This window comes from Spea bombifrons, chromosome 1 (assembly GCF_027358695.1).
Source record: "Spea bombifrons isolate aSpeBom1 chromosome 1, aSpeBom1.2.pri, whole genome shotgun sequence".
In the NCBI taxonomy this organism is placed as follows: Eukaryota; Metazoa; Chordata; class Amphibia; order Anura; family Pelobatidae; genus Spea; species Spea bombifrons.
Window position 1 is genome coordinate 159,059,472 of NC_071087.1, and position 15,754 is coordinate 159,075,225.

At 44.6% G+C, this 15,754-nt stretch overlaps 1 long non-coding RNA gene across 1 annotated transcript; it reads left to right on the forward strand.

Moving 5' to 3' along the window:
* The first annotated feature begins 10,416 nt into the window (after positions 1 to 10,416).
* On the forward strand, positions 10,417 to 15,499 carry LOC128475947 (uncharacterized). The gene is made up of 2 exons (XR_008346990.1): positions 10,417 to 10,509; positions 15,387 to 15,499. It is a non-coding gene; the product is annotated as an uncharacterized LOC128475947 (long non-coding RNA).
* Positions 15,500 to 15,754: the final 255 nt, after the last annotated feature.

Consider the following 15,754-nt stretch of genomic DNA (forward strand, 5'->3'; position numbering starts at 1 on the left):
TTACCTACTTTCATTCCTGTGTGCCAGACCCGCCGACTCTTATTTATATAGCGCCATCATATTCCACAGCACTGTGCAATGTGTTTTATCATTATTTTTATAGCGCCAACATACACTACAGTGCTGTACAATGTGTGTTGTTATTATTGATTTATATAGCACCATCATATACCGCCACACTGTACAATGTGTTATTATTATTGTTGATTTTTATAGCGCCATCATATTCTGCAGCGCTATACATTGTGTCTTATTACATAATGGATTTTAGGAACAACAGTTTTATATTTCATGATTAGTTTTTTATGAGATTTAGGATTGTTTTTTCTCCATATTGTCAGTTTTCTTCTTTTGTGATTAATTAGTCTGAATTAATAACAGTTTTAATAAACAAGGGATATCAGCTGTTACCAAACCTAAGCAGTGTTAGTGCTTCTAGTGAAATACAGAAAATAATAAATGAAAACTAATAATACATTGAAATCTGCCCATGAAACGGAATTCATAGTCATTCATGGTCACTGTTGGCAAACCAGAAACCAGAATTGTGACATCATCGGTGTCTGTGACATCATAGGTCTCTGCGACATCATTGGTCTCTGTGACATCATCGGTCTCTGTGACATCATCGGTATGTGCCTATAAAGCTGCAAGCCGCTCCTCTTTCCCTTTAGTGCAGTTGGGCGCTCGACACTTCAAGGTGCTATTCCATAGCGAACTTAAAGTGTTGCTACCAACGATTTCAAACGGTTATGGAGAAGAAAAGCAAATCTTGCCCTGTGCAGGATTGCTGCCTTCTTTCTGGACTTCGGTGGAGTTTAAAGAGATGCTGCCCCAGAAAACTGAGAACGTTCTGCAAAAGAGTAAGATCAGCTTTCACAAACGCTGTAAGGCGGACGAGGAGGAGAGATGAAAGCACGCAGCACTTGGCCAGTAGAGTCATACTCAAAAGAAAGAGAGAGAGTAGCAGTTCAGAGGAAGAAAGATCCAGAGAAAGGAAGAGGAGGAGAGTAACTGCTGATGACAGTGTTGATGGCATCAAAGATCTGGGGCAGCAGGGGGGACAAAAAGGACGCGAACACCTGAAGCAACGCATGCTGGTGAAGGGAAAGTTTCCCATCAAAAGAAGCAGGAGTCAGGAGGAGAGTATTGTTCCTGCTAAAAGATTTAGGAACCTTCTCCCCATGACAGTCTCCGGCTTCACCTTCCATTCCATGCTGGGACAAGGAGCCTTTGGAAAGGTTGTTTTGGCTTCTGTCCCTACCAGGGACTCCCCGGTAGCGGTTAAGGTCATCAAAAAGAAGGCCATGAAGACTGAATACATAATAAGAGAGAGGAGGATTCTGGAGGTGGCTCGGAACAGCCCATTCCTGTGCCATGGATACGCAGCCTTCCAAACACAGAGATGCGCAGTCCTTCTCATGGAGTATATGGCTGGAGGGAGCCTTGAGTCATATCTGCGGAGGTTGGGCTCCTTCACCGAGACCGCCTCTGCCTTTTATGCAGCAGAAATGTTATGCGGCATCCAGTTCCTCCACTCTCGGGGAATAATACATCGCGACTTGAAGCCGAGTAACGTCTTGCTTGATGGAGAGGCCCATGTAAAGCTCTGCGATTTTGGGTGTGTTGCAGAAAATATTTTCGGGACCGCACAGACCACAGGAATTTGTGGCACATTTGCCTACATGGCCCCAGAAGTACATCTCAAGCAAGCATATGGCGTTGCCGTGGACTGGTGGTCCTTCGGGGTGATGCTCTTCCGCATGCTGAACGGAGATTACCCTTTCTTTGCCGGCGATTGCAGGAGGACACATTTCCTTCATATCGTGCATGGCAACCCCCGCTATACCAAAAAGCTGAGCAAGAAAGGTCTGGACATCTTAAAGCATCTCCTGAAGAAGGACCCTCAGCGTCGCCTCGGGGTGAAAGGAGACATCAGGCGGCATTCGTTCTTTCAAAGCATCAAGTGGGACGACATAGAGAGCCGACGTGCAACTCCCCCGTACCGGCTGGAAGTAAGATCAGATCTCCACCAGAAGAACCTCCGCAATATTCCGTCAATTCTGCGGACCCCGGAGGACATTTCCTCGTCATCCAGTAAAAAGGGCCTGTCTGGCTTTACCTTTGTAACCCCAGACTGGATGAATTGAAGGATGGACAGTGCCCCGGCCAAGTGACTCCCAAACTCTTGTTTCCAAAGACAATCCCAATAAATGAAGGAAACAAAACACACTTTTGGTTTTTGTATCTTCAATTCTATAGAACTCTGGATGGCTGTAAGTGAGTGTGACCTCACAATACAGTCTCTGCCTTTGTGACATCATACACCGTGACACCTTTCATATACTCTGAAACACGGAGTATAACAAATAAAACTAAATTTCAAACGTACTTTCGGCACCTCGCAATTAACACAATCCGGGCGATACTTCGGCCAGCTGACCGGCTCCGACACTCCAGAACGCCCCCAAAACACAAAATCTTAGAAATAACAATAAACATGGATAAAACATTACAAATAGAGATAACATTAAACATACACATAGCATTAACCCCTTAAGGACAAAGGGTTGTACTTAAACCCTTTAAAACCAATGCATTGTGAGCCTGTACACGTACGTGCTTTATCCTGAAGACGCTGAATATGGATATAGCATTAAACATGGATATAGCATTAAACATGGATATAGCATTACACATGAATATAGCATGAAACATGGATATATCATTACACATGGCTATAGCATTGAACATGGACACAAAAAAAAATATGGACATAGCATTACACATGAATATAACATTAAACATGGACAAATAATTTCACATGGACATAGCATTATACACTGAGATAGTATTACACATGGAGATAGCATTAAACATGTCCACTCCTTGGACTCTGCTCACCTACCTTAATTCCTGTGCGCCAGACCCGCCGACTCTTTGGATTCAGTGACCCTACCGTGTACGGACTTTGGCTAGATCCTGACTTCGCTTTTTGGGACTTGTCTTGCATACCGGACACCGCTGTGTATATCTACTACAGCTGTCTCCTGACACACATGGACACGGCATTACACATGGACATAGCATTAAACATGGATATCCTATTACACATGGAGATAGCATTACACATAGATATGATATTAAACATAGACATAGCATTATCCTCTTAAGGACAAAGGGTTGTACTTAAACCCTTTAAAACCAATGCATTGTGAGCCCATACATGTACGTGCTTTATCATGAAGGGGTTAAATATGGATACAGCATTAAACATGTATATATAGCATTACACACAGAGATAGCATTACACATGGACACAAAATAAAATATGGACAAATCATTACACATGGATATAGCATTAAACGCAGAGATAGCATTAGACATGTCACGTTACCAGAACTTCATATGACATTTCCATGTTTTTATTCTTATACATGTATTCTATATATTTAAGAGACCTCACGTTTTTGTCTAAAGATATATGTATGAGGTTTTCCATTATTATCCTCACACCATCACTCCCTCTACCCCTCCAAATCCTTCTCACACTGGCTAAAGTAACTGACGGCCGCCTTAAACTGCTGCGCACTGCACCTTATCAGTCTCCATCGCTGCCCGTAACCCCCTGTCACGGAGTATAATGTTAAGCGGTGTTTGTATGTTTTAGGCGGTGTGTAAGATGAATGTTAAAATGTGTTCTAATGTGCTTTACCTGAAAGATCCGTCATACAGGTGTTAGAGAGCTACAAATATGTTGGGCTCCATGCACATACATGTGTAGAAGATTAGGGCTGAGACTGTGTGCAGGAGTTTATTACAGAAATGTCAGTCAGTACTATGACATCATAAGACATGAGAGTTGCTGATCAGCCTGCTGGAAAGCAAAAAAAAAAATAATCTCCCATGAGGCAGATAAATAGTTAAAAATTTATTAAAGATTGTAATGTGTGCTTGTGTGTTTATTACCGGGTTTTTGTTCTGAAAACTAGAGACATAACGGATATTGTTAAACTGTCACACTGTTTGCGAAGGTTCCGCGATCAACGCAAGTCTACCGTAAATCGTCTGCCTTACCGGCTCTAAGCAAAAGGGATACCACAGAGACACGCCTACATACTACGTTAGATACCGCCCATAGACTGATAAACTACGCCTACCTATACACATGAATATTTCACGGAACGCCCTGTTGACTCAGCTCTCTTAGCGTCAGTTTCGCAGACTCCGCCCCCCCGATGGAGGGAGTCACAGCGCAGGCGGAGTCACGTGGTCTCGGTGCCAGCGATCTGGACGCGCAGTGATGGCAGCTGAGAGGATGTGACAGGAGGTTCCCCAACACTGGTGAGTGGAGGAAACGGGAGGAGACGGCACAGAAAGCATATGATGCAAGTGACCGGAGGGGACAGGGAGAGAGACCGTTCAGGTGATAGGGCGAGTGCGGGCAGTGAGAGTGTTGGGGTGACAGAGAGAGGGGGCGGGCAGTGTGAGTGTTGGGGTGACAGGGAGAGGGCGGGAAGTGTGAGTGTTGGGGTGACAGGGAGGGCAGTGAGAGTGTTGTGGTGACAGAGAGGGGGGCGGGAAGTGTGAGTGTTGGGGTGACAGGGAGGGCAGTGAGAGTGTTGTGGTGACAGAGAGGGGGGGCGGGCAGTGAGAGTGTTGGGGTGACAGGTAGGGGGCGGGCAGTGAGAGTGTTAGGGTGACAGAGAGAGGGGTCGGGCAGTGAGAGTGTTGGGGTGACAGAGAGGGGGGTCGGGCAGTGAGAGTGTTGGGGTGACAGGTAGGGGGCGGGCAGTGAGAGTGTTGGGGAGACAGGGAGAGGGCGGGCAGTGAGAGTGTTGGGGCGACAGGTGAGACATGCAGGTTCTGCAGAGACTCCCTGTAATGCCGTCACCTCCGGTCAGATCTGTCTCTTGCGGAGACCTCGCTGTGACTCTCCTGTGAGATGCAGACAGACTTGGAGTTTATTTTGGGGGGTCATATGACGCCAGCAGGGGAAATGTGTGGGTTCAGCTTGCAGCGGGTGGGTTTATGGGGGCTCAATGACTGTGTGCACTGCGTGTATGGTGGGTGTTAATCACACTTTATGGAAGTAGATTTTGATTCTTTTCTTTAGGTTTATTGAATTAAAAATCTCCTGTACCACTAACATGAGGGGCGTCAGCCGTGGCCCTAAACAGCGCGCTTTGTTTATGTACAGATAGGAGCCTCAGCTAAATTGTCTAAAACTGTTACTGCTTGTTTACAAAATGACTCGAAAAGGTGGTTTTATTATCATTATAAATAATGAAATTATCCATTCAACAGGAAAGTTTCGTCCGTTGCTATGGTGATAGGACTTTTCAACCTTTGCACCCAAATAATCTTTATATATAACCCACCGCGGGGTGTGTGATGGGAATCTTTAGATCCATCTCTTCCCAAATTCCATGCACCGGCTCTTTAGATCTATCTTTTATATAAAATGTTTGTGGAACTGTTAGAGGTTTGCGGGCCGGGGGTATTATTCAATGGCATCCATCAGTCCTGCCCAGTGCTTGGGGGTATTAGTCCGTCTAGGGCTGCAACTAACGATTATTTTAATAATCGATTAGTTGGCCGATTATTTTTTCGATTAATCGGATAAAAAAATACATTATTTTAAATTGAAGAAAAATTGCAATAAAAAACTTACAATTTACACTTTCATCTATTTATTGCAATGGCCTCTCTCTATTCACCTTCTTATTTTACTGACATAATAATAAAAGCTACAAGAACCCAAACACAGTGTTTCTCAAACTAGGTTTTAATACAAAGTTATTAGTAAATATTAATTCATATGTTAACTATTTTTCATATTTAATAAAAACTGAGAAAAAAGCCTTGTTTAAATTTTTTTATTTACCAAACTGCCCCCAGTTATGCACATCTGACCCCCAGCTTGCCACTCTGCCCCCATATATGCCTTATACCTCTTATATGCCAGATTCCACTGTGCCCCCTGATATGCCACTGTGCCCCCTGATATGCCACTGTGCCCCTGATATGCCTTATACTCCTTATATGCCAGTGATATGCAACTGAGCCCCCTGATATACCTTTTACCCCCAGATTTGTTTTATGCCCCCCTGATATGCCTAATATCCCTATGCCTTATACCCCCTATATGCCCTAAAAATTCATAATACCCCCCATACACCACTATAACTCACCCATACACCACTCTGGCTCCTCCCCCTCCCATACACCACTCTGCGTCCTCCCCCGCCCATACATCACTTTGGCTCCTCCCCTCCCATGCATCACTTTGCCTCCTCACCCTCCCATATACCACTCTGCCTCCTCCCCTCCCATACATCACTTTGGCTCCTCCCCCTCCCATACTCCACTCTGCCTCCTCCCATACACCACTCTGCCTCCTCCCCCTCCCATACATCACTTTGGCTCCTCCCCCTCCCATACATCACTTTGCCTCCTCCCCCCTCCCATACTCCACTCTGCCTCCTGTGAACCTCCGTTTCTGACAAGACACCAGGGAGCCGGGTAGAGAGGCAGAGTGGCGTATGAGAGGGGGAGGAGCCAGAGTGGTGTATTGGAGGGTGGCTCCCATACACCCCTCTGACTCCTCCCCCCTCCCATACACCGCTCTGCCTCTCTACTCGGCTCCGTTACTGAAGGCACTTTCACTGCAGCTTCAAAGAAGCCACAGTGTAAGTGAAGGGCAGTAACGGAGTCTGTCTGTGCGATGCAGAACCTTACCGGCTGTCAGAGAGGATGATTCTCTGTCAGCCTGTGAGTGTCTGCATCGCACAGACAGACTCCATTACTCACCTTCACTTACACTGAGGCTTCTATGAAGCTACAGGGAAAGTGCCTTCAGTAACGGTGCCGGGTAGAGAGGCAGAGTGATGTATGGGAGGGGGGAGGAGGCAAAGTGATGTATGGGAGGAGGAGGAGCCAACGTGATGTCAGTAACGGTGCCGGGTAGATTGCAGAGTGATGTATGGGAGGGGGGAGGAGGCAGATGGGAGGGGGAGAGAGACGGAAGTGAGAGACCGGCCGACAGTGAGGGGAATCCAGGTCTCCTGCAGCGTTGCGGGGGATCTGGATTCCGGTGTTATAATCCGATCTCTGTTTGAGGTCGGATTATATAAAGAGAGGAGTTTTTCAGAGCATTTGCTCTGAAAAAAACCTCTTTTTATAATCGATAAAAATCGATCCGATTAATCGATGATGAAATTCGTTGCCAACGATTTTCATAATCGATTATTATCGATTTTATCGATTAGTTGTTTCAGCCCTAAGTCCGTCCCTTATGGGCCCGCGGAACCCCACGTTATTAAATGACTGATAGGGAAACTTTCTTATACCTGTCATTGTCTTTTTGGAGTTTTCCACCCAGCGTTAGGGGACATTATTCACGTTAACTGTGATATTCCCTGAAATATTATTCTTTACAGCATTCATTATACCGTCTGCCGTTTCCCGTTCACTTGGTCGCGTTGTTCCGTTGTTCGCACCCCGCGAACCAGATGACCTTGGCTAACATTCTGTATCCGCAGGCTGCCTTTATATGCTTTTTATTCTTTTTAATATCAATGGATGAATTTATCTTTGGCTCCTGAAATAATTTCGCTATATATTACTCGTTACACGTGACACGTCGATAACATCTTTTTTTGCACAAAGAAACCAGAAGCCCAAATGTGAAAAATATTTATTCAGTAAAACAATATTCCTGATTCCTGCATCTTAATCTCTAAATTTTAAATGTTACAAGAACTATTGCAGCACATATACCACTCAGTTGTGTTGATCCCTGATTTTAAACACTTAAATCATTAAAGAATGTTTTTATTTGATGGCGTATTAGGTGAATATAAAATAGGCATGTGGCTCAGCTTTCATTAATGTTCCCCATTTGATCGCCAATGTAAAGGAACTCCATATACAGTTCTACTCCTCAAAATAAAAGTTAACTAATAAATATTAATAACAATATTTAGTATCCACTATAATTAAGCACCTGATGGCCTGAAACGTGTAATACATTATTTATTTATAGCTTTTCATTTATTATTGGCTGTTTTTTATCCAAAAAATTTAGGGGCCAACTTTTCCTTCCCAATCATTTTTTATTTTCATTTATTACCCCATGATCTGCAGTTAAAGGATATTAATACAAGGTAAAACACACCTTTCTTCAGTGCTGCACCACTCTGTACAAAGAGTATTTTATTCCAAAAAGACTCAAGCTTGTAAGTTTAACCATTATTCTTACACTTACACACCGGTAACACCATGCAGTAACACACATTCTACACGCATGTAAAGCCATACACCATGCTAAAACCATACACCAATACACACACTATATGCTGATATAGACACTCGTGCTAATGCCATACTGTGACATACACACTATACATGCTTACGGTAAATTCTTAAACACATGCACAAACTATGCAATAACATACACACACACTGGCTAACACTATCCATATATAAAAACACACGCTCTAACACTATGCACACATACACACTGGATATGGCAATATAGTATTATAATACAGTAGACATACTGACTGGCACTATACATTTACACACTGATACTACAGTATAGACACACACAGACTGACTCCAGCACTATACGTATACACACATACTCACCAACGCTGACACTATATGGTTATATGATATAGGCACATATGATATTCCATCAACAAAACCATATAAAGCAGGGACGTTGGGCAGACTCTGAGCCGTCAGATTCTGTGTTGCTCTGCCGTACACGTTCTGTGTTGTTAACCGTTTTTTTCTGTTGTTTTGAGTTCGGGTGTCTGATTACCCTCCCCGTGAATCACCGCTAATAGCCTTTTGTGACTAGGTTTACATTCGCTGCTGGTGCAGAATACATGCTCTGCCCGAGAGGGTGGTAGGTAAGTGAACGGTCTTTCAGCAGAGACGGTAGAGCATAATGCAGCGAGGGAATGTTAGGCTGATTAAAATGTCATCAGTCTGGTAAGGGCAAGACCAAGCTGCTCCGCTCACCAAGGGGAAGTATGGTGCAGGGGGGCTTTTAGATTTAAAAGAAATACTTAAATATTATATCTATAACTCGTATTTATCGTTTTATATAAATACGCTTTCACCTGCATTTTCACATTTAGATGTTAATTCAAAAATGTATCTGCGGATCTCGAGTGTTTAGAACTTCATTTTCAATGCATTTTTTTAAATAAAGAGACGTGAAGGGCTAACTGTATATCTAGACGACCCATTTGTAAACTGACCCTAATTTCTTCATTTCCGAAAATGTTTCTATATTTTTTTTCTTGTGCAGCTGGACAGTAATGGAATCTGGAAATGTTACCCAAGAACAAGAAGTTATTCCCAATAAAGAGACAGATTAACACAGTTTGTGAAGGTCCGGCTCTGCAGTTCGCTCTTCTTGTACCTCGACATTTATAAAGTGAAAGAATGGCCACTGACTTTAGAGACTTGGAAAATGATTTATTTACTGTAGATGGATGAAGAAATCTTTGTATATTTTAATATATCGCATTCCACATAAATAAAATAAATATATATATTTATTTAAATAAATAACTTTAAGGCTCTTTGGACCATATTATTTTTTATTTTTTATATTATATCATCTCTGTAGTTTCCATTGCTATGTTTCTGGAATTCATGTCAACTTATAATGAAGCATGCCTGCGCTTTTCTAATTAATGAGTATATTATTTGTGGATTTATTCAATAAAATTGCTTAGTCCTTCCTTCCTACAGGAAAAGCTTGCTGGCGTTGGCCCTTCATACCGGAGAGCAAGATCACAAAGTGAAAATCCTACTTTAACAAATAAACCCCATGATCTACCAAGCTAAAAACATGGGTAGCATTATACTACTTTAATGCTTTTATCAAAAGTAGATTAAGCAACATAATACATTTTGCTGTTAGAATGGTTGGATTCCTGTTTTTATGAATAGAGTTAAATTACAGATTTTCAGCTGTCCTTAATCATTTTATCTGTAATTCCAACACCAGCCCCTCTGCTAAAGAGCCTTCCCTGTTAATGGCTTTTGAAAATATATACATTTACAACATTTAAGGCTGCCTCGCTGGCAAGGTGACAGCCTCTGTCTAAAGCAGGGAAGATAGGGAGCTGCCTGCTGAGCCCTGAGCTGGAGCCCTCACTTTAGTAAAACACCCCTTTTATTTACAGGTTAAAATCATTTGCGTAATGTAATTTTTAAAAATCTGCTCCCAGAGGTGAGTTTTTAGGCACCAGAATGTTGACTAAATGTGAAGGCTGATGTAAATTAGCCTGTAGTTGTGGGAGGGGCTATGGTTATTTAACCAACGCCTCTCCCTTCCACAGCTACGTTACAGCTCCTAACGTTGGCTGATGCTATACAGGAAGTGATGTCACGGAACTTCAGGAAGGAACATTGCAGTTTTGGGCTAGTGTTGGCAGTGTGGCATGTCTGTGTTTCAGGAGCCAAATGACTCCGGCGAATCAGGTTTTCCAGGGTTATTCGAGAGGGGGCACCCCCCTTCCGGTTATACTTATTTTCTCGTGGCTTGCTCGGTCGTTTATTAACTCATTTACGGGGTCTACGTGGGGTTTTTGTTGTTTACAGACTGTTTTGTGGATGCAGGGCACTGCACAGGTGCTGGTAATCGATCCTAAACCTTCCCAAGCCTGTTTTCACTTTCTTCGTAATCTCTTTATGTTTCTTTTACTACAGTGCCTGATTAAAACATCTGTGTTAAAGGTAGCAGTTCACTGGAGCTATGCTGGGTACTTCTCTTGATTTGGATTGTTTATATGTATGCATGGCCACTCAGGTGCGCCCTATCACACTCAAACGGTACTAAGTCTGTTAACCCTTTTACTACCGATACCTGTTGATACCTCTAGTCGTGCACTACACATCATTACGCACGCTCTCTTGCCGTCATGCTTTTATACTGTTCAGCTCATGTTTCTATGTCAGCACGTTTACGGAGGTTCGTTTCCTTATCCAAGCGTATTTACAGTCCCTCGCTTTATCGTTCTTGGAGTTACTCATTGTATGCTACAGCTGGTCAATTACATTGGTTGTTGTTGGAGTACTTTCAAATTATACTTAACTCCAATTAATTCATGTACACACAATTTGTGGATAACAATCAGCGTACAAGCTGCATTCACTAGTTTACACTGTTGGTCTCTTACCTCTTCTGCTGGGAGACTGTTCCATGTATCAACTGCCCCTGCTTGAGGAATTTCTGTTGCTAGAGTCAATAAGGGTTGCCAGTTAACCACTTTTTTCATTAACCCTTTGTTCACTATTAGTGCATGTTATTTAGGCTGGTCACATGATTTGTGTGTGTATGTATATATATATTTGTTGCTTTGGTCGCTTTCAAAGCAGTTACAGATGGGACAGCCACCTCATGTTCTGTTATTTCCTCCATCAATTGTTATTGCAATTGAGGAACTATATGTTGCCCTCGGCCGCTTCTGCTGGCAGGCTGCTCCACGTATCAACCAGTCCTCCTCGAATTAACTCTACATTATACAGCTTGGCCATGAGATAAGTCTTGTATGTTCTTATGTATTCTCTGTGTGCAGGTTACATTTGTTGTGTATTTCTGGTAGTAGGTGCTTGGCCTGGCCCCCCCAAACTCTCACTGGCCCCCCCCTTTTATTCATTATGGGTGCTTGTTACTTAGGACAAGTGCCCAGGTCACATGGCTGTTTTTAGGTGTATTTCTCACGTTTGGTCTTCAAGTACTTTCTGTTACACGTCTTCTTAACTAGTCGTCTAGTCAGGTACGGTTATTTCCTTTTGTTGCTAATTCAGATACTCATTGTTGGCTTCTACCGCTTCTGCTGGGAAGCGGTTCCACGTATCAACTGCCCCGCCCGTATTTTTTCTCCACGTTACTGTACACGATTACAGCTTGCCCGTGTGATAAGTCGTGTAGGTTTTATGTTTTCACTGTGCTGCGTGTTATTTAGGATTAATGTCAAGGTCACGTGAGTATTGAGGTACTCTGTTTTATCTCACTGTTCAGTTTCCCTTTCTATAATTAGATTACCGGCAGGTCGGTTCCCGTCATTACAACCGGGCCCCTCTTCCAATAATTGGAAGAAACAGATGTTCCATGGGGTTGCTAACCTTAGAGTGTCAGGTTTAGTGAGTCAGATAGGAGGCAATATTCGCTAGACCTCGTTACGTCCCTCGGTAGATAGATGGCCTCATTGAACTAGGCAGTTGGCCCACCCGCCCACCCCCGAGGCAATCTCCCCTCCTCGCTTGGAGGTTACGCCCCACGAGCTAGTTTTCATGCCTCACTGTTAGTTAAATAGGCCTCCCTCTACGTTTCATCCCGCTCCAGCGCGGAGCTCGGTTAGATATTCAGTTAGTTCAGATTTAGGTCCGGGGTATCTGTCCAGGTTCCGTTGCATAGACTTGCCATTTCTATCCGATCAAGTCGAGACGTCCTCCATCCGCTGTTCACACGCTCCTGGGTCAGACTTTGCCGCCTCACATTCCCTCCGTGCTCAGTCTGTTGCTAAATCAACTGCTGTATACGATAGGTGATGCATTCCTTTCTCTGCCTAGGCCAGCATAGCAGTATTTTTCTACCTACTGTTTGCTAGTCCCCTGTCTCCTCCTCATAGATCCAGCCTGCCACAATCTAGTTTTGTGGACGGGGTGTAATGAGGGACATGCTCACCTCACTAGTGGGTGGCATCAGTCTCCTTAATTCACGAGAGATTAGCCAATGTTGGAAGCCCAGCTTGCACTGGCAGTCCTGCCCCCTTCCTCTCCTGCAGGCCCTGCCTCCACTGGTTGCCATTTTAGTCTATCAATGCTACGTCCTTTTTGCATGGATGCTTTTGGGCCCTCCCAAAGCTATGTGCCCCGAGGCATTATTTCCCAAGCAATGTCTATCTCCTATTAGTGTGGAATCTGGTTTTAAGAGAAGCTGCTGTTTTTCATCCCTCCCCATAATTCCTGATTAGGGTTTAGCATGTGGTTCCATTACAGGTATTATGGCTGTACCTCAAGAAGCCCCCTGGCCCTTATTTCCCATTCGAGCTTCGGCATCGATTTCCTCATTCCGGCTGATGAGTTTTCCTTTAAATGCACCTCTGTGGGTACAGTATTCAAGCCGGAGTCAATGGGGGGGGGGGGGGATAAGCTCATGGTTGTCGCTGCATGTCCATGAATCTGTTACATGCTCCACGTCTGAGTCTGTTACATGACTGCTTCTCAGGCTCTCCGTCTGAGTCCGTTACTTGGCTGTTTCTCAGGCTCCACGTCTGAGTCCGTTACATGTCTGCTTCTCCGAGTCCGTTACATGTCTGCTTCTCCGCGCCCGTGAGTCTGTTTTTTCAGGTCTGCTTCTCTGTGTCCGTGAGTCCGTTACGTGTCTGCGTCCGTGAGTCCGTTACGTGTCTGCTTCTCTGCGTCCGTGAGTCCGTTACGTGTCTGCTTCTCTGCGTCCGTCAGTCCGTTACGTGTCTGCTTCTCTGCGTCCGTCAGTCCGTTACGTGTCTGCTTCTCTGCGTCCGTCAGTCCGTTACGTGTCTGCTTCTCTGCGTCCGTCAGTCCGTTACGTGTCTGCTTCTCTGCGTCCGTCAGTCCGTTACGTGTCTGCTTCTCTGCGTCCGTCAGTCCGTTACGTGTCTGCTTCTCCGTGTCCGTTACGTGTCTGTTTCCCAGGCTCCACATCCACGAGTCCGTTACGTGTCTGCTTCTCCGCGTCCGTGAGTCCGTTACGTGTCTGCTTCTCCGTGTCCGTGTGTCCGTTACGTGTCTGTTTCTCAGGCTCCACATCCACGAGTCCGTTACGTGTCTGCTTCTCTGCGTCTGTGAGTCCGTTACGTGTCTGCTTCTCAGTGTCCGTGAGTCCGTTACGTGTCTGCCTCTCTGCGTCCGTGTGTCCGTTACGTGTCTGTTTCTCAGGCTCCACATCCACGAGTCCGTTACGTGTCTGCTTCTCTGCGTCTGTGAGTCCGTTACGTGTCTGCTTCTCCGTGTCCGTGAGTCCGTTACGTGTCTGCCTCTCTGCGTCCGTGTGTCCGTTACATGTCTGCTTCTCAGGCTCCGTGTCCGTGAGTCCGTTACGTGTCTGCTTCTCAGGCTCTGCGTCCGTGTGTCCGTTATGTGTCTGCCTCTCCGCGTCCGTTACGTGTCTGCTTCTCAGGCTCCGCATCCGTGAGTCCGTTACATGTCTGCTTCTTAGGCTCCACGTCCGTGAGTCCGTTACATGTCTGCTGCTCTAGCTCCAGTGAGTGGGACGTTTAGAGAGAGGATTCAGTGTGAGCCTTCTGGTCTCGCTCGGCGACTGTCATCATCCACTCATATTCTTCACACATTGACAATTATACGCAAACTGTCCCTCAGAGCTGACAATCTGATCTTATCCGCTATTAGTTCACGGTGATCACAGTTAAGCCTTTTTCATTTAGTGATGAAGCTTTTCCTAACAGAAGTCTACATCAATATTGTAGTTCTAAAGAACCTCTCTGGTTTCTTCTCACCCAGATATAAAGTATTAAAGGTCTGCAAGGTCAAGCCAGTGAAGTCCTCCAGTAATTTACCGATGGATGGCGAGTAAGAGCTTTGCTAATGTTATGGACATCCTGTTTAGTCCTGGTACATGTATAGTGCTTAAGCTTCCATGTAATTTTTGCGGATACAGGCAGCTTGGTGAGCTGGCTACTGTACTTAATTCAGCTTCGGTTCTTCGAATTTCCGACTTGTGTCACATTTCTGATCATTACGAGCTGTCACTCTGTCATACGAAATGAATCAATTCGGTCCAAGTACACTGTTTCTTCATACCAATGTTCCCGGGTGCCCAGTGGCAGTCCTTATTTTACTGCTACGGTAAATCAGCCTTTGTTGGCTCATGCGACCGGGGGTACTGGCCGTTACGCTTTGTTCTTCGTCATCTCTGAAGTCTCGGACTTGTGTTCTGTTGCTGATCGTTTCGTTCTGTCCTTCGGTCATACGAAATTGAATCAGTCCGGCCAAGTACACGAATTATGTTTTTTCTTACCAGTTGCAGTCCTGGGAGCCGTGTTGTTGGTTTTTGACTGGGAAACCGAAAGCCAGACTTCTTTTGCCCTTCCCCAGGGAGCCGTTGTCAGTCATGTTTATCAGATATGTTAGGTTATTACGTACCCACTGGCATAATCGGGGCAGCGTCTAAGAATAGTTCCAGCCCAGGTGATTAAGGCTAGGCAGATGAAACTCCTTGTGTTTCCTTCTTTATATCTCACAACCAATCTCGGGAATGCGTAATGCCCTCACGTCACTCGCGCTATAAGCTTGGTCATTCATATTGTCATGTTATGGTACGACTAACTGTGTCTTCTTTTTGCCCTCTATAGGCCTACCTGGTACGTCGGTCATGGCACACCTCAGACCGAATGGACCCTCTCTGGGTCTTTGGTTCTTCGTTCCACTAATCCTATTCGTTTGCCCCTCACACAATTTAAAAGAACATATATATATATATATATATATTTATAATGTAATTAAAACTTCTCAGCAGATATCTGCATGAATGTTCGGCTGTACAGAGGTCCACGCTGTCTTCTGGTTGTTGAGAAGGATATGAGGTAGTAATCTGGAGATGCATCTGAACTTCTCTGCCATTACAACATAACCTGTGCGAAAAATCCTAAACACGATATAGCTTTGCTGGATAGCAAGTGTCAGGAAGCAGCTGGCGACATATACTGGGTTGCCTGTTTTA